The following is a 23,875-nucleotide window of genomic DNA, read 5'->3' as shown; positions in this document are numbered from 1 at the left end:
GAGATCCAGGGGGGCCGTTCGGTGCTACCTACACCGCATATCCTGGACTGGGGTCCCCGTGGAGCTCCAGAGGGGCCGTGTGGTGCCGCTAGCTACACGGCACGCCCTGGGTGGGCATTGCCAGGGTGGGCATCGCCCGTGCAATACCATATGCAATCACTACCTGGCACTCTGGGACAGGTGGGCATTACCCGCGCCTCCAGAATGCCTTCCTTGGCAGACCAGGGGTCCCCATGTAGGTCTCTCCTAGGTACTGCCGGGGAGGGAGGCCCACCGCCCAGGCACCTTGGGGGAAGGGGTCGCTCCCTGCCACTCACAGGTAGAGGTCCCGCTCCCCCCTTGGCATGGCGGAGGGTTCTCTTTGGCACTGCGGGGTGAGGATGCCGGGCGGTCTGGGCGGGTGGGTGGGGTGTTCATCCCTGCCCTGCCGCTGCCTGCCCTTCACGCCCTGGCACTTCTCCTTCTCTCCTCGGCTTTCACTTTCCCACTTGCGCCGAGGGGGCGGGCTCGGGCGTGTTAGGTGCTGCCCATGCCTCCCTCCATTCCTGGAGTGCAGGAGCCCAGCTTCCTGCCCGCTCCTGCATCCCGGGGAGGGTGTGGTGGTGGGGGGAGCGGGGGGCAGAGCTTCCTGCCTGCACAGGTGTGCGCGGGCCTCCCTGGAATCTCTCTCTCCCTGCGAGTGTTTACCAGCCGTGACTCACGGGCCACTCACCTGAGCGCGCCTTAAAGAGAACGGTGCCGTCCGCGGAGCGCACTCTGCCGCCCGGACTCCCACCCGCAGCGCGCCCTGTGCCAGCCAGGCACCCGCGCGGAGGCCCCTGTGCCCCTGACCAGGCACGCTCGTGTATTCCCCGGACTGCGCCCCGCCACCTGCACGCCCGCTTGCAGAGGAGGGGAGGAAAGTCAACATTACCAAGAAGGCTGTGCCCGCTGGGAAGTTGGGCACTGCGACTATTGACCTCAGGACGAGGGCACGAGCTGCCACCTGCCAGAGGGGCCCTGCTTTGATCACCCCCATCCCACCCAGCGGCCGGTGGGACACGTTTGGATTTTTTTAAGGGCATTCCGTGTTTTTTTTCCGGGGGCATCGGAGTCACCACTGAAGAGGTAGGTGAAAGGCTAACATTTGGCATAACTCAGGGCAGCGCAGCTACTTATGGCATGGCAACACACGTCCACCAAGTTCAGCATGACCTAACTTTCCTCAAAGTGAATGTAGTTCCCGCGGAGCATTTGTGTGGTCTCCGACTTTACCCTAGCTTCGCCCACTGCATGCCCCTCTCTGGGTCTGGACACTGCCTGCCCACCCGGGGCACGTTCCTGCGGCACACGGAGCTGAATGTGTGCGTGCGCCGTGGGGTGGGAGGGGGGGGGGAGGTGCTCCAAGCGGCCCCAGGGGAGATATGCCCACCTTTGCGCGTGTATTTCGCGCTCAGCGCAGTGGGCCAGGTGCCGGGCGCCATGTTTGCAAGTCGCATTCCTGTACTTGCTGTGTTGCACCAGCCTCGCCCCCTACACAACACTCACCACACGCCTAGGAACCAAGCACAGTAGCGCGCCTCCCGGCGGCCGGAAGTTGGGTGCCCATTACGTTTGATTCACGATTGTAAATTGGACCCTTTGTGTTGTGAGTAGTTGGTTGTTGGCCCTGCGTGGCAAGGACGACCTGTATACTTTCTAAGTGCTCCGGTCGTGATAGTAAACAGTGTAACTACTTTTTTAAAGGTTTTTTTTTTATTGTGCTTTGGTTACACATCAAAACCGCCAGCACACACGTATCAAATACATAAAAAGAATAAAGCATCCTTGTATCCTCAAATCCATAATGTATACAGAATATTAAATAATGTTCTAAACATAAGAGCGGATTAAAATAAGTAGTACTATTTACATTCGCTGCCATATAACAGTTCATTAGAATTGGCGTAACTACACAAAGCACACTAGAAAGGTGGCACGTCGACGACGTACTGGCAGCCGCACAGGTCGACGATGTACTGGCAGCCGCACAGGTCGACGATGTACTGGCAGCCGCACAGGCCGACGATATAATGGCAGCACGCACAAGTCGACGATATACTGGCAGCCCGCACAGGTCAATGTACTGGCAGCCTGCACAGGTCAACAAATACTGGCAGCCCGCACAGGTCGACAAATACTGGCAGCCCGCACAGGGGGACATATACTGGCAGCCCGCACAGGCCAATATACTGGCAGCCCGCACAGGTCGACATATACTGGCAGCCCGCACAGGCCAATATACTGGCAGCCCACACAGGCCAATGTATTGGCAACCTGCACATGTCGACGATATAATGGCAGCACACACAGGTCGACATATACTGGCAGCCCACACAGGCCAATATACTGGCAGCACACACAGGGCGACGATGTACTGTCAGCCCGCACAGGTCGACATATACTGGCAGCCGCACATGTCGACATATACTGGCAGCCTGCACAGGTCGACAATATAATGGCAGCACGCACAGGTCGACATATACTGGCAGCCCACACAGGCCAATATACTGGCAGCACACACAGGTCGACGATGTACTGGCAGCCCGCTCAGTCGACATATACTGCAGCCCGCACAAGTCGACGATATACTGGCAGCCCGCACAGGTCAATGTACTGACAGCCTGCACAGGTCAACAAATACTGGCAGCCCGCACAGGTTGACAAATACTGGCAGCCCGCACAGGGGGAGATATACTGGCAGCCCGCACAGGCCAATATACTGGCAGCCCGCACAGGTCGACATATACTGGCAGCCCGCACAGGCCAATATACTGGCAGCCCGCACAGGCCGATGTATTGGCAGCCTGCACAGGTCGACGATATAATGGCAGCACGCACAGGTCGACATATACTGGCAGCCCACACAGGCCAATATACTGGCAGCACACACAGGTCGATGATGTACTGGCAGCCCGCACAGGTCGACATATACTGGCAGCCCGCACAAGTCGACGATATACTGGCAGCCCGCACAGGTCAATGTACTGGCAGCCTGCACAGGTCAACATATACTGGCAGCCCGCACAGGTCGACAAATACTGGCAGCCCGCACAGGTCGACATATACTGGCAGCCCGCACAAGGGGACATATACTGGCAGCCCGCACAGGCCAATATACTGGCAGCCCGCACAGGTCGACATATACTGGCAGCCCGCACAGGCCAATATACTGGCAGCCCGCACAGGCCGATGTATTGGCAGCCTGCACAGGTCGACATATACTGGCAACCCGCACAGGTCGACATATACTGGCAGCCCGCACAGGTCAATGTACTGGCAGCCTGCACAGGTCAACATATACTGGCAGCCCGCACAGGTCGACAAATACTGGCAGCCCGCACAGGTCGACATATACTGGCAGCCCGCACAGGCCAATATACTGGCAGCCCGCACAAGTCGACGATGTACTGGCAGCCCGCACAGGTCGACATATACTGGCAGCCCGCACAAGTCGACGATATACTGGCAGCCCGCACAGGTCAATGTACTGGCAGCCTGCACAGGTCAACATATACTGGCAGCCCGCACAGGTCCACAAATACTGGCAGCCCGCACAGGTCGACATATACTGGCAGCCCGCACAGGCCAATATACTGGCAGCCCGCACAGGCCGATGTATTGGCAGCCTGCACAGGTCGACGATATAATGGCACCCCACACAGGCCAATATACTGGCAGCACACACAGGACGATGTACTGTCAGCCCGCACAGGCCTATATACTGGCAGCACACACAGGTCGACGATGTACTGTCAGCAGGTCGACATATACTGGCAGCCCGCACAAGTCGACGATATACTGGCAGCCCGCACAGGTAAATGTACTGGCAGCCCGCACATGTCGACAAATACTGGCAGCCTGCACAGGTCGACATATACTGGCAGCCCGCACAGGGGGACATATACTGGCAGCCCGCACAGGCCAATATACTGGCAGCCCGCACAGGTCGACATATACTGGCAGCCCGCACAGGCCAATATACTGGCAGCCCGCACAGGCTGATGTACTGGCAGCCCGCACAGGTCGACATATACTGGCAGCCCGCACAGGGGACATAGACTGGCAGCCCGCACAGGTCAACATATACTGGCAGCCCGCACAGGCCAATATACTGGCAGCCCGCACAGGCTGATGTACTGGCAGCCCGCACAGGTCGACATATACTGGCAGCCCGCACATGTCGACATATACTGGCAGCCCGCACAGGTCGACATGTACTGGCAGCGTGCACAGGTCGACATATACTGCCAGCCCACACAGGCTAACGATATACTTGCAGCCCACACAGGTCGATGTACTGGCAGCCCGCACAGGTCGACATGTACTAGCAGCGCGCACAGGTCGATTAGGGGCTGACAGTTAATGTGCTGCTGTGCACCTAGAAGATAGCTTGGGTGGTTAATGTAAATCCGTTGCACGAACATTATTTATGCTCTATCTTAGCTCGCTGGGTTAGTGTGCCTGCTGCTAGCTGTGTTAGCTACCTATCGAAGGTTGAAATCCCACGAATATATCCCTCGTGGAGAACGTACCTTACTCTTTGATATGCGCGTAAACTGTAGAGATTAAAACGCGAGCTGGGTAGGAGAACTACAGAGTTCCAGGCAACTCGCAGATCACATATCCGGATCCAATAAGGTGTCTCAATGGGTGCAGGCACCTGCTGCAGAACTGCGTGCATAACGTGTAGCTCATAAATCGGAAGCTCAGGTTCGCTGACTCCGCCTTTCACCCATCCGTGAACATACCCTACAACAACAACGGCCACTTATGTTGTTATTTGGGTGGTGTGTAAGGTTAATCTTTGCTGTTTTTTGGTTTTCACTTATTTTTATGGGGAGGGTGATTTAACGGCAGTGCGAGTCTCTGGCCACGAGTCCCTCTCTTCTGAAAGCATTTCCGGCCTGGTGCTGGGGCGGTCATTGTATTTTCTGTTTGCCCGAGAGAGGGGTGGGGCAGGGAGGCCCCTGCGGGTGTATGCTTAGTGAAAGGGCGAGTGATTTACGAAGTCGCGTTCATGTGGAGGGCTCGCGGGCAGACTAAAGGTGACAAAGATACGGTAAGGGCAGGAACCGCAAGTTACGGAGAAGGACGTCACTGTGGGGCCAGCGGCAAAAGAATGCCAAAGAATGGGACCTAATGCACAGGGGGCGTGGGAAACAGAATGCAGGGAAAGAACAGACTCCAAGCAAGACGCGGGAGGTATGCAGAGGAAGAGTGGGAAACAGAATGCAGGGAAAGAACAGACTCCAAGCAAGACGCGGGAAGTATGCAGAGGAAGAGTGGAAAACAGAATGCAGGGAAAGAACAGACTCCAAGCAAGACGCGGGAAGTATGCAGAGGAAGAGTGGGAAACAGAATGCAGGGAAAGAACAGACTCCAAGCAAGACGCGGGAAGTATGCAGAGGAAGAGTGGGAAACAGAATGCAGGGAAAGAACAGACTCCAAGCAAGACGCGGGAAGTATGCAGAGGAAGAATGGAAAACAGAATGCAGGGAAAGAACAGACTCCAAGCAAGACGCGGGAAGTATGCAGAGGAAGAGTGGGAAACAGAATGCAGGGAAAGAACAGACTCCAAGCAAGACGCGGGAAGTATGCAGAGGAAGAGTGGGAAACAGAATGCAGGGAAAAAGCAGGGACAGAATGCACAGGGGGAGTGGAAAACAGAATACAGGGAAAGAACAGACTCCCAAGAAGAAACAGGAAGCATGCAGTCGAGGAGTGGGAAACAGAATACAGGGAAAGAACAGACTCCAAGCAAGACGCGAGAAGTATGCAGAGGAAGAGTGGGAAACAGAATGCAGGGAAAAAGCAGGGACAGAATGCACAGGGGGAGTGGAAAACAGAATACAGGGAAGAAGCAGGGACAGCATGCAAAGGGGAAGTGGGAAACGGAATACAGGGAACGAACAGACTCCAAGCAAGACGCGAGAAATATGCAGAGGAGCAGTGGGAAATAGAATACAGGGATGAAGCAGGGACTGAATGCACAGGGGGAGTGAAAAACAGAATACATGGAAGAAGCAGGGACAGCATGCAGAGGGGAAGTGGGAAACAGAATATAGGGAAAGAACAGACCCCCAAGAAGAAACAGGAAGCATGCAGAGGAGGAGTGGGAAACAGAACGCAGGGAAAAAGCAGGGACAGCATGCACGGGGGAAGTGGGAAACGGAATACAGGGAAAGAACAGACTCCAAGCAAGACACGGGAAGTATGCAGAGCGAGAGTGGGAAACAGAATGCAGGGATGAAGCAGGGACTGAATGCACATGGGGAGTGGGGAACGGAATACAAGGAAGGAGCAGACTTCCAAGGAGAAACAGGAAGCATACAGCGGAGGAGTGGGAAACAGGAGGCAGGGAAAAGGCAGGGGCAGAATGCACAGGGGGAGTGGAAAACAGAATACAGGGAAGAAGCAGGGACAGCATGCAATGGGGAAGTGGGAAACAGAATACAGGGATGAAGAAGGGACATTATGCACTTGGGGCGTGGGGAACGGAATACAGGGAAAGAACAGACTCCCAGGAAGAAACAGGAAGTATGCAGTGCAGGGGGACACTATTCAGGGAAGAAGCAGGGACAGAATGCACAGGTGGTGTGGGAATCAGAATACGGGTAAATAACAGACCCCCAGAAAGAAACAAGAAGTATGCAGAGGAAGAGTGGGAAACAGAATACAGGGACGACACAGGGACAGAATGCAGGGAAGAAGTGGGGAACAGAATATAGGCAAATAACAGACTCCAGGACAGAAGCAGGGGCAGAATGCAGCAGAGAAGTGGAAAACAGAATACAAGGAAATAACAGATTCCATTAAAGAAGCAGGGGCAGAATGCAGAGGGGGCGTGGGAGACAGAATGCAGGGAAGAAGCCGGGACCTAATGCAGAGGGGAAGTGGGAAATAGAATACAGGGAAATAAAAGACTCCAATGAAGAAAAGGGCAGAATGCAGAGGGAGGAGCCGGGCACAGAATACAGGGATGACGCAGGGACAGAATACAGGGATGAAATGGGGATCAGGATATAGGGAAAGAACAAGCTCCAGGGAAGAAGTAGGGGCAGAATGAAGGGAAGAGGTGGGAAACGGAACACAGGAAAACAACAGATTCCAGTAAAAAGGCAGAAACAGAACGGAGAGGAGAAGTGGGAAACAACATAGAAGGACATTACAGACTCTAGGGAAGAACCAGGGACAGAATGCAAGAAAGGAGTGGGAAACATAACACAGAGAAAGCACAGACTTCAAAGAAGAAGCAGGCACAGAATGCATAGGAGAAGTGGGAAACAAAATACAAGGAAATAACAGACTCCAGGGAAGAAGCATGGACAGGATGCAGGGAAGAAGTGGGAAGCAGAATACAGGGAAAGGACAGACTTCAAAGAAGAAGCAGGGACAGAATTCAGGGAAGAAATGGAATGGGAAACATAATACAGGGAAAGAACAGACTCCAGCCAAGAAGTGGTGGCAGAATGCAGAGGAGAAGGGAATAGAATGAAGGGAAGGGAGCAGGAACAGATGAAAAGATCAGCAACAGAAAGCACAATGAAGTAATATACCAGAGGAAGGGCCGGAGAGACTGCGTGGAAGGAGTAGGAAGTGAAAGCAAGGAAGGATCTTGAATAGATAGCAAGGAATAGACACGAAGAGACTGCCGGCAAGGGTTAGGAACGGACCGAAAGGAAAGAGCAGGAACAGACAGTAAGGAAGGGACGGGAACAGACAGACGCAAGGAACTAGCATGAACAGACAGCAAGGAAGGAAGGAACAGACTGAAAGGAAGGAGCAGAATGGACTGCAGTGAATAGGCCGGAAGAGACTGCAGGGAAGTAGCAAGGAGCAAGAACAGACTGCAAGGAACGGACAGGAAGAGAATGCAGGGACGTCGCAGGTACAGACAGCAAGGAAGGGACAAGAACAGACTGCAAGGAATGGACAGGAAGATACTTCAGAGACGGAGCAGGAACAGATCCAAAGGAAGAGGTAAGAACAGACAACAAGGAAGGCGCAGGTACAGACTGAAAGAAATGGGCAGGAATAGACTGCAAGAAAGGAATATGAACAGACTGCAAGGAATGGGCAGGAGCAGACAGCAAGGGGTGGGTAGGAGCAGACAGCAAGGAAGGAACAGAAACAGACTGCAAGGAAGGAAGAGACTGCAAGGAATGGGCAGGAGCAGACAGCAAGGGGTGGGCAGGAGCAGACAGCCAGGAGTGGGCAGGAGCAGGCACCAAGGGATGGGCAGGAGCAGACAGCCAGGAGTGGGCAGGAACAGACAGCAAGGCGTGGGCAGGAGCAGACAGCAAGGAAGGAACAACAACAGACTGCAAGGAAGGAACAGACTGCAAGGAATGGGCAGGAGCAGACAGCAAGGGGTGGGCAGGAGCAGACAGCAAGGCAGGAACAACAACAGACTGCAAGGAAGGAACAGACTGCAAGGAATGGGCGGGAGCAGACAGCAAGGGGTGGGAAGGAGCAGACATCCAGGAGTGGGCAGGAGCAGGCAGCAAGGGATGGGCAGGAGCAGACAGCCAGGAGTGGGCAGGAGCAGACAGCAAGGGATGGGCAGGAGCAGAAAGCAAGGGGTGGCAGGAGCAGACAGCAAGGGGTGGGCAGGAGCAGACAGCAAGAGGTGGGCAGGAGCAGACAGCAAGGGGTGGGCAGAAGCAGGCAGCAAGGGGTGGGCAGGAGCAGACAGCAAGGAAGGAACAGCAACAGACTGCAAGGAAGGAACAGACTGCAAGGAATGGGCAGGAGCAGACAGCAAGGGGTGGGCAGGAGCAGACAGCAAGGAAGGAACAACAACAGACTGCAAGGAAGGAACAGACTGCAAGGAATGGGCGGGAGCAGACAGCAAGGGGTGGGCAGGAGCAGACAGCCAGGAGTGGGCAGGAGCAGGCAGCAAGGGATGGGCAGGAGCAGACAGCCAGGAGTGGGCAGGAGCAGACAGCAAGGGATGGGCAGGAGCAGAAAGCAAGGGGTGGCAGGAGCAGACAGCAAGGGGTGGGCAGGAGCAGACAGCAAGGAAGGAACAGCAACAGCCTGCAAAAGGAACAGACTGCAAGGAATGGACAGGAGCAGACAGCAAGGGGTGGGCAGGAACAGGGTGAAAGGAAGGCAAAGAAGGACACTCCGCATACAACGTGTACAGCATACACAGCAGAGGCGCCAATGCCTGCCACACACAGAGCATGCAGTGCACGAGCAGCGGCAGTGCCAGTGCCCAGGAACGCACAACATGTAATTGTATTTTTTAAATTGAATGTATGATAGTAGGAGATTTTTGGAATAGTATCTTTAAATTTAATATGTGATGGATGTGCATGCAATATGAACTACAGAAATGTAAGTGTTGGCAATTTTTAAATATGTGTTATATGTGGAAGGCTTGTTTTAAACGGGAGCACATTAAATAACATAATAATAAAAAATGTGCAGCACGAGCAGCAGCAGTGCAAGCTTCCCTCACGATCCCACAGCAAGCAACAGCAGCCCTTCCCACACACCCACTCACGTATGCACAGAATGCCACAATAGCGAAAGCACGAGCAGCAGCAGTGCAGGCTTCACACGCAATCCAACATCAGTCAAAGCACGAGGAGCAGTAGCGCAAACCTCTTGCATACAAACACCCACAATCCACACCAGCCACAGTACGAGCAGCAGCAGTGCAAGCTTCACACGCAATCCAACATCAGTCAAAGCTCGAGGAGCAGTAGCGCAAACCTCATGCATACAAACACCCACAACCCACACCAGCCACAGTACAAACAGCAGCAGTGCAGGCTTCACCCAAACAATACACAAACACAATCTCACACCAGCCACAGTACGAACAGCAGCAGTGCAAGCTTCAGCCAAACAATATACAAACACAATCTCACACCAGCCACAGTACGAACAGCAGCCGTGCAAGCTTCCCTCACGATCCCACAGCAAGCAACAGCAGCCCTTCCCACACACCCACTCACGTATGCACAGAATGCCACAATAGCGAAAGCACGAGCAGCAGCAGTGCAAGCTTCACACGCAATCCAACATCAGTCAAAGCTCGAGGAGCAGTAGCGCAAACCTCATGCATACAAACACCCACAATCCACACCAGCCACAGTACGAGCAGCAGCAGTGCAAGCTTCACACGCAATCCAACATCAGTCAAAGCACGAGGAGCAGTAGCGCAAACCTCATGCATACAAACACCCACAATCCACACCAGCCACAGTACAAACAGCAGCAGTGCAGGCTTCACCCAAACAATACACAAACACAATCTCACACCAGCCACAGTACGAACAGCAGCAGTGCAAGCTTCAGCCAAACAATACACAAACACAATCTCACACCAGCCACAGCACGAACAGCAAAGTACAAGCTTCAGCCAAACAATATACAAACACAATCTCACACCAGCCACAGTATGAACAGCAGCAGCGCAACTTCACCCAAACAATACACACACACAGTCGCATGCCAGTGGCAGCACGAGCAGCAGCAGTGCAAGCTTCAGCCAAATAATCCACAAACACAATCTCACGCCAGCCACAGTACGAACAGCAGCAGTGCAAGCTTCACCCAAACAATACAACACAATCTCACACCCGCCACAGTACGAACAGCAGCAGTGCAAGCTTCACCCAAACAATACAACACAATCTCACACCAGCCACAGTACGAACAGCAGCCGTGCAAGCTTCACCCAAACAATACAACACAATCTCACACCAGCCACAGTACGAACAGCAGCCGTGCAAGCTTCACCCAAACAATACACAAACAGAATCTCACACCAGCCAGAGCACGAACAGCAAAGTACAAGCTTCAGCCAAACAATACACAAACACAATCTCACACCAGTGGCAACACAAGCCGCAGCAGTGCAAGCTTCACACAAACACTATCTCATGCCAGCGGCAGCACGAGCAGCAGCAGTGCAAGCTTCAGCCAAACAATACACAAACACAATCTCACACCAGCCACAGTACGAAAAACAACACTGCAAACTTCACCCAAACAATACACAGACACAATCTCACACCAGCCACAGTACGAACAGCAGTAGTGCAAGCTTCAAACAATACACAAACCCAATCGCACCCCAGCCACAGTACGAGCAGCACTGCAAGCTTCACCCAAACAATAGGCAAACACAATCTCACGCAAGTGGCAGCACGAACAGCAGCAGTGCAAGCTTCACACGCAATCCAACATCAGTGAAAGCACGAGGAGCAGTAGCACACACCTCTTGCATACAAACACCCACAATCCACACCAGCCACAGTACGAGCAGCAGCAGTGCAAGCTTCACCCAAACAACACGCACACACAATCTCACACCAGCAACAGTACGAACATCAGCAGTGCAAGCTTCACCCAAAAAATACACAAACACAATCTCACACCAGTTGCAGCACGAGCAGCAGCAGTGCGAGCTTCAGCCACACAATACACAAACACAATCTCACACCAGTGGCAACACGAGCGCCAGTAGTGCATCCTTCACCCAAACAACACACAAACACAATCTCACTCCAGCCACAGTACGAACAGCAGCAGTACAAGTTTCACCCAAACAATACACAAACACAATCTCACACCAGCCACAGAATGAGCAGCAGCAGCCCAAGCGTCACACAAACACAATATCACGCCGGTGGTAGCACGAGCAGCAGCAGTGCAAGCTTCACCCAAAAAATACACAAACACAATCTCACTGCAGTGGCAGCACAAACAGCAGCAGTGCAAGCTTCACCCAAACAATACACACACACAATCGCATGACAGTGTCAGCACGAGAAGGAGCAGCAGTGCAAGCTTCACCCAAACAATACAGAAACACAATCTCACACCAGCCACAGTACGAAGAGCAGCAGCGCAAGCTTCACCCACACAATACACAAACACAATCACACACAAGTGGCAGCACGAACAGCAGCAGTGCAAGCTTCACCCAAACAATACACACACACAATCGCATGCCAGTGGCAGCACGAGCAGCATCAGTGCAAGCTTCACCCAAACAATACACAAACACAATCTCACGCCAGCCACAGTACGAACAGCAGCCGTGCAAGCTTCAGCCAAACAATACACAAACACAATCTCACACCAGCCACAGTACGAACAGCAGCAGTGAAAGCTTCAGCCAAACAATACACAAACACTTTCAGCCAAACAATACACAAACACAATCTCACACCAGCCACAGTACGAAAAGCAACACTGCAAGCTTCACCCAAACAATACACAAACACAATCTCACACCAGCCACAGTACGAACAGCAGCAGTGCAAGCTTGACCCAAACAGTACACACACACAATCGCATGCCAGTGGCAGCACGAGCAGCAGCAGTGCAAGCTTCACCCAAACAATACACAAACACAATCTCACACCAGCTACAGTACGAACAGCAGCAGTACAAGCTTCACCCAAACAATACACAAACACAATCGCACACCAGGTATAGTACGAACAGCAGCAGTACAAGCTTCACCCAAACAATACACATACACAATCGCATGCCAGTGGAAGCACGAGCAGCAGCAGAGCGAGCTTCAGCCAAACAATACACAAACACAATCTCACACCAGCCACAGCACGAACAGCAAAGTACAAGCTTCAGCCAAACAATACACAAACATAAACTCACACCAGCCAAAGAACGAGCAGAAGCAGCGCAAGCATCACACAAACACAATATCACGCCAGCCACAGTACGAAAAGCAGCAGTACGAGCTTCACCCAAACAATACACATACACAATCGCATGCCAGTGGCAGCACGAGCAGCAGCAGTGCGAGCTTCAGCCAAACAATACACAAACACAATCTCACACCAGCCACAGTACGAACAGCAGCCGTGCAAGCTTCACCCAAACAATACACAAACACAATCTCACACCAGCCACAGCACGAACAGCAAAGTACAAGCTTCAGCCAAACAATACACAAAAACAATCTCACACCAGCCACAGTATGAACAGCAGCAGCGCAAGCATCACCCAGACAATACACAAACACAATCTCACACCCGCCACAGTACGAACAGCAGCAGCACAACCTCACTCAAACAATACACAAACACAATCTCACACCAGCCACAGTACGAACAGCAGCCGTGCAAGCTTCAGCTAAACAATAAACAAACACAATCTCACACCAGCCACAGTACGAAAAGCAAAACTGGAAGCTTCACCCAAACAATACACAGAATCTCACTCCAGTGGCAGCACGAGCAGCAGCAGCGCAAGCTTCACCCAAACAACACACAAACACAATCTCACACCAGCCACAGAACGAGCAGCAGTAGTGCAAGCTTCAGCCAAACAATACACAAACACAATCTCACACCAGCCACAGTACGAGCAGCAGCAGGGCACACGTCACATACACAATCTCACGCCAGTGGCAGCACAAGCAGCAGCAGTGAAAGCTTAACCCAAACACAATCTCACAGCAGCAGGAGCAGCAGCAGTGCAAGCTTCACACAAACGCAATCTCACGCCAGCGGCAGCAGGAGCAGCAGCAGGGCAAGCGTCACAGAAACACAATCTCACGGCAGCGGCAGCAGGAGCAGCAGCAGGGCAAGCGTCACAGAAACACAATCTCACGGCAGCGGCAGAAGGAGCAGCAGCAGGGCACGGGTCTGGACTGGTTTACAGGGAGCTCTGGAGATTTCGCTGTAGGCCTCTGCACCCATGGGCTTCTTTTGTGAAACCCCTGTTATGACGCTTCCAGTATGTTGTCCTCACCCATAACACGTTATATGTCAATGTTTCGTTACATGTATCTATTTTGCATCCCTATAGGGGACAAATGTGCATCCACATTCACTGTTTGGACCAAATGCTTTTGTTTGAGAACCCCCAAACCTACTTACAAGGTTTCAGCTTGTTGACATTGTGTAATATGGTCCACCCTTGACAGAGCAACTTCCAGGGTCGGACTGGAACACAAAACAGGACTGGGCACTCGAGCTATTGGAAGAGGCCAGCGGTAACATGTGTGACATGTGTCGCACATAGGGCATGCAACTTACATTGGCCGAATCCCTTACCCTCACCAGTGAATAAGTTAGAGTACAAAGTTTGTCAAGTGTTGGCAATAAAAAGGCCGTAGGATTTTATTGTGCAGATATGGTTATGGGAATAAACAATAATCACATACCATAATAATATCATACCTTTGGGCACCGGGTCCTGAAGTTACCCCCTCTGGCCCGTGCCACCTTCTTGTCCCACAACTTGTAGTGGTCACCGTCCAGTGTCCTCCTTCGTCTTTTCTTTGTTCTTCTCCCTTCTTTTGTAGGGTGGGAGGGTTTTGTGGTAAAGAAGCAAAGAGTGGAGGACACTGAGTGAACAGCGAACCTCCTGTTTGTTTGGGTCCCCGTTCAGGGTCCACAAACAGATGGTCTTTTCCTAGAGCTTGTCGCTCTTATTTATAAGACCCAGGGGAGCCCCGGGTCTTTGATGTGCGTAGTGGGGGGCTGGAGTCCAGCCCCCAGGCTGGTGTAACCAACTGTCTGGCCCCCTGAGGGGGGGCAGGTCTTTGAACCTGCGCCCTGCCTGACTGTTGGTTCTCCTAGGTGCTTAGCACCTTGTTGCTTCGTGGAAGGGTGAGGTGATTGTTCACACCTCACCCCCTTCCCGTGCTTTGTTTGGCAGAGACTGTGTATCTCTGTGTCCATGGGGGAGAGGAGCAGGCTGGGGGGTGGGGGCTGCCCCTCTCCCTGGCCTGCCGGATGGTAACAGCAGTTACCCTGCCTCGCCTTCGGCGGCCCTGCGGCATTGCCCAGAAGTGACCCACACTACCCAGAGTAGACAGGCTTTCTGGCACTGCCCTACTTCTATAAAGGCAGTCCAGAACCCCCTTTCATATACACAAAAATACACGGAGAGCCTTCGAGCAAGCTTCCCTCACACAGAGCTGGCCCAGTAAGAATTGCAGTAGTGCAAGTTTCACACACACGGGTAAGGTGCAGGCAGGGGAAACACGCAAAGCTTCCCCTGAGCACAGAACAGGCAGAGCAGGGGGGGTAGAGGCTGTACACACCTTCACACCACACAGAGAGCACGCATGGCCGAGGCAGTGGCCGCTCAACCATCGCTCGGTGCCAAGTGTGCAATCTTCTTTCACTTGCACAGAAGTTACAGCATAGACAGCAACTGTGCAGGCTTCCCACAAACACAGGTAAAACACACCGTGAGCAGTGCAAGCTTCCCTCAATCAATTGCAACACAGGCCCAGTATAGGAAGAGAAGTGCAAGGTTCCCTCACAGCACAGGAACAGCAAAGGAGGCTATCTCCCCACATGCAGAGAAGCAACAAGCAGTGCCAGTGCAAACCTCCATGCTCACAGACCAGAGGTGGTGCAGGCAGCAGCCGTGCACACCTCCAAGACACAGGATAGGGATTATACAGGCAGTAGTAGTGCAAATCACCCTACTCACAGACTAGAGGTAGTGCAGGCAGCAGCCGTGCAAACCCCCATACTCACAGACTAGAGGTAGTGCAGGCAGCAGCCGTGCACACATCCAAGACACAGGATAGGAGCAATACAGTCAGTAGCAGTGCAAACCTCCATACTCACAGACTAGAGGTAGTGCAGGCAGCAGCCGTGCACACCTCCAAGACACAGCATAGGAGCAATACAGTCAGCAGCAGTGCACACCACCAAGACACAGGATAGGGATAATACAGTCAGCAGCAGTGCACACCTCCATACTCACAGACTAAAGATAGTGCAGGCAGCAGCCATGCACACATCCAAGACACAGGATAGGGATAATACAGGCAGTAGCAGTGCAAATCCCCATACTCACAGTCTAGAGGTAGTGCAGGCAGTAGCAGTGCAAACCTCCATACTCACAGACTAGAGGTAGTGCAGGCAGCAGCCGTGCACACCTCCAAGACACAGGATAGGGATAATACAGGCAGTAGCCGTGCAAACCCCCTACTCACAGACTAGAGGTAGTGCAGGCAGTGCAAACCTCCAAGACACAGGATAGGGATAATACAGGCAGTAGCAGTGAAAACCCCCATACTCACAGACTAGAGGTAGTGCAGGCAGCAGCTGTGCACACCTCCATACTCACAGACTAGAGGTAGTGCAGGCAGTGCACACCTCCAAGACACAGGATAGGGATAATACAGGCCGTAGCAGTGCAAACCTCCATACTCACAGACTAGAGGTAGTGCAGGCAGCAGCCGTGCACACCTCCAAGACACAGGATAGGGATAATACAGGCAGTAGCCGTGCAAACCCCCTACTCACAGACTAGAGGTAGTGCAGGCAGTGCAAACCTCCAAGACACAGGATAGGGATAATACAGGCAGTAGCAGTGAAAACCCCCATACTCACAGACTAGAGGTAGTGCAGGCAGCAGCTGTGCACACCTCCATACTCACAGACTAGAGGTAGTGCAGGCAGTGCACACCTCCAAGACACAGGATAGGGATAATACAGGCCGTAGCAGTGCAAACCCCCATACTCACAGACTAGAGGTAGTGCAGGCAGCAGCCGTGCACACCTCCAAGACACAGGATAGGGATAATACAGGCAGTAGCCGTGCAAACCCCCTACTCACAAGCTAGAGGTAGTGCAGGCAGTGCAAACCTCCAAGACACAGGATAGGGATAATACAGGCAGTAGCAGTGAAAACCCCCATACTCACAGACTAGAGGTAGTGCAGGCAGCAGCTGTGCACACCTCCATACTCACAGACTAGAGGTAGTGCAGGCAGTGCACACCTCCAAGACACAGGATAGGGATAATACAGGCAGTAGCAGTGCAAACCCCCATACTCACAGCGTAGAGGTAGTGCAGGCAGCAGCCATGCACACCTCCAAGACACATGATATGATATGATAGTTTATTTATATAGCGCCTATACACAATGTGTTTCAAGGCGCTTCAAGGCAAGAGAGGGAACAAGGGAAAATACAATGACATTCTTACAGGCCATGAACAGTAAGGATGTGAAATGAACTATCGTACTCGGCCTGACAACATTTCAGATTGTGCAAGGGCTAAAACATAGATAAGGAAGGGAGGGGGAGAGTGGGAAGGAAATGGAAACAGACAGGCGACTACCGTACTAGGCCTGACGACATTTCCGGTAGAGCCGGAGAAAAATAATTTTTTAATTTTTAAAAAAAATATTTTTTATTATATTTTCAAAACCAAACAAAACACACATTACAACTGTTTCAATACGCAAAGAAAACATCATTAGACCATCACATTTCCATTAGAACTCCCCAACTCCCCCCACCCCTTGAACTAGAGCCAGTTCTCACATGTCGTCTACTGGAGCATTATCGGGTAGCACAATACTTAAGCGGTCATCATCCAAGTCCTCTGTTCCGTTGTTACCCTGGTGAGGATTTGCCATAGAGGCCACCAATTGCCGCCAGGCCAGCAGGGGCCCTACTTCCTCTTCGCCCCCCCTAGTGACTGCTTCAAACCAGACCACAGATTCAGCTTCCGCCCATTTTAAGAGGTCCGCCCACCATAGCTCCACCCTAGGTCTGTGGGCCGCCTTCCAGCCCATGGCAATCCTGCGCTTGGCCAAAACATAAGCCAAGTCCTTCATCTTGCTTATGTGTTTTGAATGTTGGGGTCTAGGAAAAAGCCCAAGCATGCACGACCAGGTTGATTCCACGTCCAACATCACTCCCCCACCAGCCAGTTTCGTTTTAACCTCATCCCAAAACCTGTGCACTTCCGGGCAAGCCCAAAACATGTGTAGCAGCCCCGCATTCACCTCCCCACACCTGGGGCATTGGTGCGTAGCCGGTCCCCCAAACTTTGCAATGTTCCCGGGAGTCAGATAAGCCCTATGGGTAATGTACAATTGAAGTTCTTGGAATCTCGCGTTCCGGGACACCTTTTTATGGTATCTCTGGGCCCACTCCCATTGCCCGTCTGTCATGGGTCATCCCACCTCCTCTTCCCAATCTTGTCTCAATTGGAGCAATTCCTTCCCAGCCCTTACTCGCAGGAGCTCGTATATCCTCAATATTTCGTGCCCGCCCTCCGATACATCATACATAGTTTCCAGGGAGGCGCCAGGCTCCTCCGCCAGCACTGTCTCAGGCCATCTTTCTCTAGTCTTTTTCACAAGCCTAGCGTAAGTTATATATTGGCCACCATGCACCCCCGTCTCTTCCTGCAACCTCTGAAAGTCCAATGCCTCCCCTTCCTGCCATATGTCTCTGAGGGTGGCCAGGCCAACTGTTCCCAGTATCTACGGACCGATTCAAGTAGTTGAGAGTCGCTCCCGCACAGCGCCACCAGTGGGGCTTGCTGGGAGTACGGCTCTGAATCCCCCATCATCCTCCATGTCCTTTGCCAGATCTCCCAGCCCAGCCTCAGCAGCCGCCCCCTGCCCACCAGCTTGTCCCTACGCAACCACACCACTTCCTTCAAAAAGTATGGGGCTGAGTCCCCACGCAGAAGCCTAGCCTCTGCAGAGTCTTCGGCCGAAAGCCACATGGCCACATACAGCAGCTGTCCCGCCAGGTAATAGAGTTCAAAATTTGGCAGGCCTATACCCCCCTTGTCACACGGGTTCTGGAGCTTCCACAGAGCCACCCTGTTCCTGGAGTTACGCCATACAAAACCCCTACACACACTATGAAGTTTCACAAATAGGCTCCTGGGTATCAAAAACGGGACATTCACGAAAAAGTGCAATCTGGAGAGCAAGGCCGCTCTCCCCATCATAGTCAGGGGCAATCTAGCCCAAAACACCATGCTGTTCTTGATCCCCTCTATCGCTTTTTCCGTGTTATGTTTGTGTTCTGCCTCGATCCTGTGGTAAATATTTACTCCCAAATACCTAAATGTCTCAATCTGCCACGGTATTGGCAGGATAGGTAGCCTCTGTAACAGGACATTCCTATATCTGCCCAAAGGAAACAGACTAGACTTTCTAGGGTTCACCGATAAGCCCGAAAGGGTGGCGTACCGTTCCATTACCTCCAACACATACTGCAGATTTTCTTCCGGATAACCAAATAAAGAAGCATGTCATCCGCATATAGTGATATCAGGTGCCTACCACTTACAGTACTTATGCCCACCTCCCCATATTGTTGTCGCAGGCATATTGCCAACGGCTCTAATGCTAGTATATATAGCATGGGTGACCAGGGGCATCCCTGTCTGGTCCCCCTGCTAAATTGACAGGTGTCCGAGACTGTGGACCCCGTTTTGACTCTCACCATCGGGGTGCTGTAGAACAACTGAACCCACCTGAGGTATCCAGGTCCCATTCCGTATCCCCTCAGGACCGCTTTCAGCCACGGCCATCTTACCGAGTCGAAGGCTTTGACCGCGTCTAACGACACTATGGCCAACTCGCCCGTATCCTCCTCAGTTTGGTCAATGATATGGTGTAGCCTCCTATGGTTATCGGTGATGTTCCTGCCTGGAACATATCCCGTCTGATCTGGGTGTATCAACTTCCCAATCACCTTCTTCAGCCTATTAGCCAGCACTGCTGTAAGTATTTTGCTGTCCTGGTTGAGCATGGACAACGGTCTGTAAGACCCACACTCAACGGCCGGCTTACCTGGTTTCAAGAGTGGGATGATCACAGCCTCGCGGAGGGACAATGGGAGTTCCCCCTGCTCATAGGCCTTGTCGAAAGTGGCAAGCAGTGGCTGGAGTACCGCCTGCTTATATGTTTTATAAAACTCACTAGGCAACCCATCCGAACCAGGTACCTTGCATGTGGCCAGATTCTGAATCACCACCTCCAGCTCATCCGAGGTGACAGGTGCGTCTAACTCTGCGCGTTCTAGGTCGTCCAGGGTGGGCAACTCTATGTCCTCCAATGTGTCCAGTATGTCTTGACACATATCCTCCCCCGTGTCCTCGTACAAGTGTCTGTAAAACTTGAGGAACTCCTTGTTTACCCCCTCTTGGGTGTTGCAGATGCAACCTCCCTCATCTCTAATCTCACTGATCACTGAGCGGGGGGTCTCACTCTTATATAGCCAGGCCAGCAATCTGCCCGGCTTGTCGCCCCCTGCGTGTATCCTCTCCGTGTATTTCCTATAATTGAGTCTGCACAGCCTATCCCAAAGTGCAATGCAGGACAACCGTAGCTCTTTTATCTTGGTTCTGTTAGCATGGGCAGTGTTCTCGCAACGTGTGAGATCTTCCAGCTCCCTTTCCGCTTCTCGGAGTTCCTTTTCTATACCCCCCTGGAGCCCTTTAGCTTTGGAAATGGCTACCCCACGCACCACCACCTTGAACGCTTCCCACAGTGTGCCCACAGAACGTACACTTCCTGTATTTATATCAAAATATTCTTCGATGGCATCCCTCAGACCCTCCCGGAACCCCTCGTCCTGCAGAGACGAGGTTGCTATCATACTAGCTCCAGGGACTATTCTGATAGAGTAAGTGCATAGAAGAAAGTAAGGGAATGAGTTAGGAAAAGGAAGAAGGGAAAGGAGGAGAGAACAGAGAGCAAGCAGTCAAAAGAGTGGAGAAGCGAGAGGGGAGAGTGAATACAATTGCTGAAGTCAGTGGTAACACATAATGTTGCCACCCCGGATACAAGATGAAGATGGGAACAGCATAATTCAGGGCCACCATGAGTACAAGATGCAAAGGAAGTCCAGCATGAGAGTTGAGAAAGGGTGACGCACCGTGAATCAATGAAGTCCATAAAAGTAAAATTCAGCATTTCGCCACAAGACGGTGATGGTGAAACCAGAATGTTTCAGGACAGACTCCTGCAGAAGTAGGCTTGAAGCGAGTTAGGGGGGAGCAGGGTAGAAGAATCAAGCAAAACAGGCAACACCTGTGTTCGAGAATGGTGGGGGTACAAGGGAACATCAGGGGGGACCAGAGGGGGTGGGAATGGCCTGTGGGGACAGAGGGAGTAACACATGTTGGTGCTTGCTTACCTGCTGTCTGAGCAGGGGGGTCGGGCCCTGGGTCCTCCTGATCCGAACAGGTCCAAACAGGAATTGCCCTTTTCTTCATCTGCCCTTTGCTTCAGACGACCAGGCGAGAGACGAGGCTGGAGGGCTCCTTACAGGCTTCCATGACAGGAACAATACAGGCAGTAACAGTGCAAACTCCATAGTCACAGACTAGAGGTAGTGCAGGCAGTGCACACCTCCAAGACACAGGATAGGGATAATACAGGCAGTAGCAGTGCAAACCCCCATACTCACAGACTAGAGGTAGTGCAGGCAGCAGCCGTGCACACCTCCAAGACACAGGCTAGGGATAATACAGGCAGTAGCAGTGCAAACCCCCATACTCACGGACTAGAGGTAGTGCAGACAGCAGCCGTGCACACCTCCAAGACACAGGATAGAGATAATACATGCAGTAGCAGTGCACACCCCCATACTCACAGTCTAGAGGTAGTGCAGGCAGTAGCAGTGCAAACCTCCATACAAAAAGGCTAGAGGTAGTGCAGGCAGCTGCAGAGAAAACCTCCATACTCACAGACTAGAGGTAGTGCAGGCAGTAGCAGTGCAAACCTCAGCGCACACATATCATACATGTAGTACAGGCAGCAGCAGAGCAAACCTCAGTTCATACAGGATTGGTGTATTACATGCAGTAGCAGAGCAAACCTTTGCACACACACACACATGATACATGTAGTACAGGCAGCAGCAGGGCAGACCTCTGTACACACACATGATAACCTCTGTGCACACACAGGATACATGTAGGACAGGGAGCAGCAGAACAGACTTCTGTACACACAAAAGATACATGTAGTACAGGCAGCAGCAGAGCAAACCTTTGCGCACACACACAGGATACATGTAGTACAGGCAGCAGCAGAGCAAACCTTCAGGCACATATAGGATACATGTAGTACAGGCAGCAGCAGAGCAGACCTTTGTACACACTGGAATGATGCATTAGAGGCAGCAGCAGAGCAAACCTCTGCACACACACAGGAAAAATGTAGTACTGTGATCAGCAGAGCAAACCTCCATGCACACACAGGATACATATAGTACTGGCAGTAGCAGAGAAAACCTTTGTGCAACCACAGGATACATGTAGTACAGGCAGCAGCAGAACAAACCACCTGCACATACAGGATACATGTAGTAGAGGCAGCAGCAGAGCAAAACTCTGTACACACAGGATTGATGTACTACAGGCAGCAGCAATGCAAATATCCATACATACACAGGATAGATCTAGTACAAGCAGCAGTAGAGCAAACCTCTGCACACATGGGATACATGTAGTACATGCAGCAGCAAAGCAGACCTCTGTGCACATAGAATTGATGTATTAAAAGCTTTCTCCTGTCATGGCCAGCCTAATTAACTAACAAAGGCTCCATGTATGCGCCCTGTCCTTTGTTGGCTCTGCTGGTGGTAGCTTCACATATTAATGAGAGTTAATTCAAACAGGCCCATGAGGGGCTTGGTTGCAGGACTAACAAAAGAGACAGGCAACCCAAACAACCTTTGATATGCAATGTGTCAACCTGAAGCCAGCTCCCGCCTCTCAGTATCAAGAGCAGTGAACTGTCATGTCTGGGACTATGTGTTTACAGTAGGCAACCCCCACAGAGGTACTCCATTTAAAATCCACAAGTGTGTGGATTGATGGAGATAGAAAGTCTGTTCTCGCCCCAAATTCAAGGTAGACCTGCCGCTTTAATCAGAACCACAGAGAGCTCCAGTGACTAGACAGACCCTTTGACCCACAGCAGACAGGAAGGTGAGTGGGATTTAGTATTACATGTTTTCACCCCTTTATCATTTCTGTTGCAAAGCACTCTGGTTATGACCTCATGCATACAGGAGATTGTTGGTGGGGACCCAGGATTGGTTAATTAAGGTAGGCTTAGCCTACACCAATCACTGGGACACATTTGGCTTTAAAAGAGGGCTGAGTCCCTCTTTTTGGCAGATCATCTGAATACTTTGCAAGGAGTAGGAAGAAGAACTCAGCATTGGACCCTGGCTGAAGGCACAGTCTGCCTAACATCTTCCGTTAGTGAAGGAAGTCCCGGACCTCCAAAGAGGGAAGCAAGATCCCTCCCCTAAACATCTCCCAGGGAACAGATGGAGATACTGAATCCAGTGGACCCGACAGCAGCTCCAGAACCGGTACCAAGACAGCATACAGCTTGCCCTGGTAGGCTCTGCAGCAAGTGTCTTAGGTGGGAAGTGCCAGAGAGTCTCCAAACCAAACCAAGGACACAACAGTTGCCTGCCTGCAACACTCTCTTCAGCTTCGGGCCATCCGCCTTAAAGGATGGCACAAGCCCAGTGAAGAAGCTAGGAGGAGTGCATCGACAAGCATCCACTGATGTCTGCCTTGAACGACATTTTCCAGCCAGTCGAGCCCCTCTAGCTGCAACCGACTGGACCGCTGACTGTTGTTACTCCAAAGTTGCTAACGCTGTCTGAGACATCTCGACCAGTGCTTCAGAACCGCCGACCAGCATGAGACTATTACAGATCCTGAGCCACCGTGTAGGCCAGCCTGCAGCTGTTCCTCCAGCCTCGCTTGCCGAATTACCTGCGGCCTGATACCCGCAACTGTCTCCCATTTTGAACTCTGTTGCAGAAGCTGGAAAGCACCCTGAAATCGACTCTATGCTGTTGAACACCAATAACTTCTACAAGCACAAGATACATTGTAGTTCTGGCCCCCTGGTCCTTCTCTGAAAGGCCCCTAGTGACATTTTACGACCCATTGCTGCCTTTGTGTTGAAACCAAGTATCCTTGAATTGTTGCAATTAATTACTATACCGACTACCCTCCTGTCAGTATCCAGAAGTGCATCCCTTTTCCTTCTTCGAAAACTGTCTTCTGCATTCCTGGATTGTATGTTGTAGTGTGCA

General features: G+C 52.0%; 1 protein-coding gene across 5 annotated transcripts in view; it reads left to right on the top strand.

The window, feature by feature from the left end:
• ITGB4 (integrin subunit beta 4) overlaps nucleotides 1–23,875 on the top strand; it is a 436,088-nt gene that overhangs the window by 138,355 nt on the left and 273,858 nt on the right. For 2 of the 5 annotated variants that reach the window (XM_069654757.1, XM_069654755.1), the window contains exon 1: nucleotides 619–1,107. The exons of 1 other annotated variant lie outside the window; for it this stretch is intronic. The gene's annotated coding sequence lies outside the window, so the exon portion shown is untranslated. Of the gene's footprint in view, nucleotides 1–618; nucleotides 1,108–23,875 lie in introns of those variants that run through there. 2 more of the 5 variants (XM_069654760.1, XM_069654759.1) reach the window with 1 other exon arrangement.

The sequence above is a fragment of the Ambystoma mexicanum genome, chromosome 3q (genome assembly GCF_040938575.1).
Source record: "Ambystoma mexicanum isolate Mex_15411 chromosome 3q, UKY_AmexF1_1, whole genome shotgun sequence".
NCBI lineage: Eukaryota > Metazoa > Chordata > Amphibia > Caudata > Ambystomatidae > Ambystoma > Ambystoma mexicanum.
The sequence above is the reverse complement of the archived record's forward strand: the minus strand, read 5'-3'. Positions and strand labels throughout refer to the sequence as shown.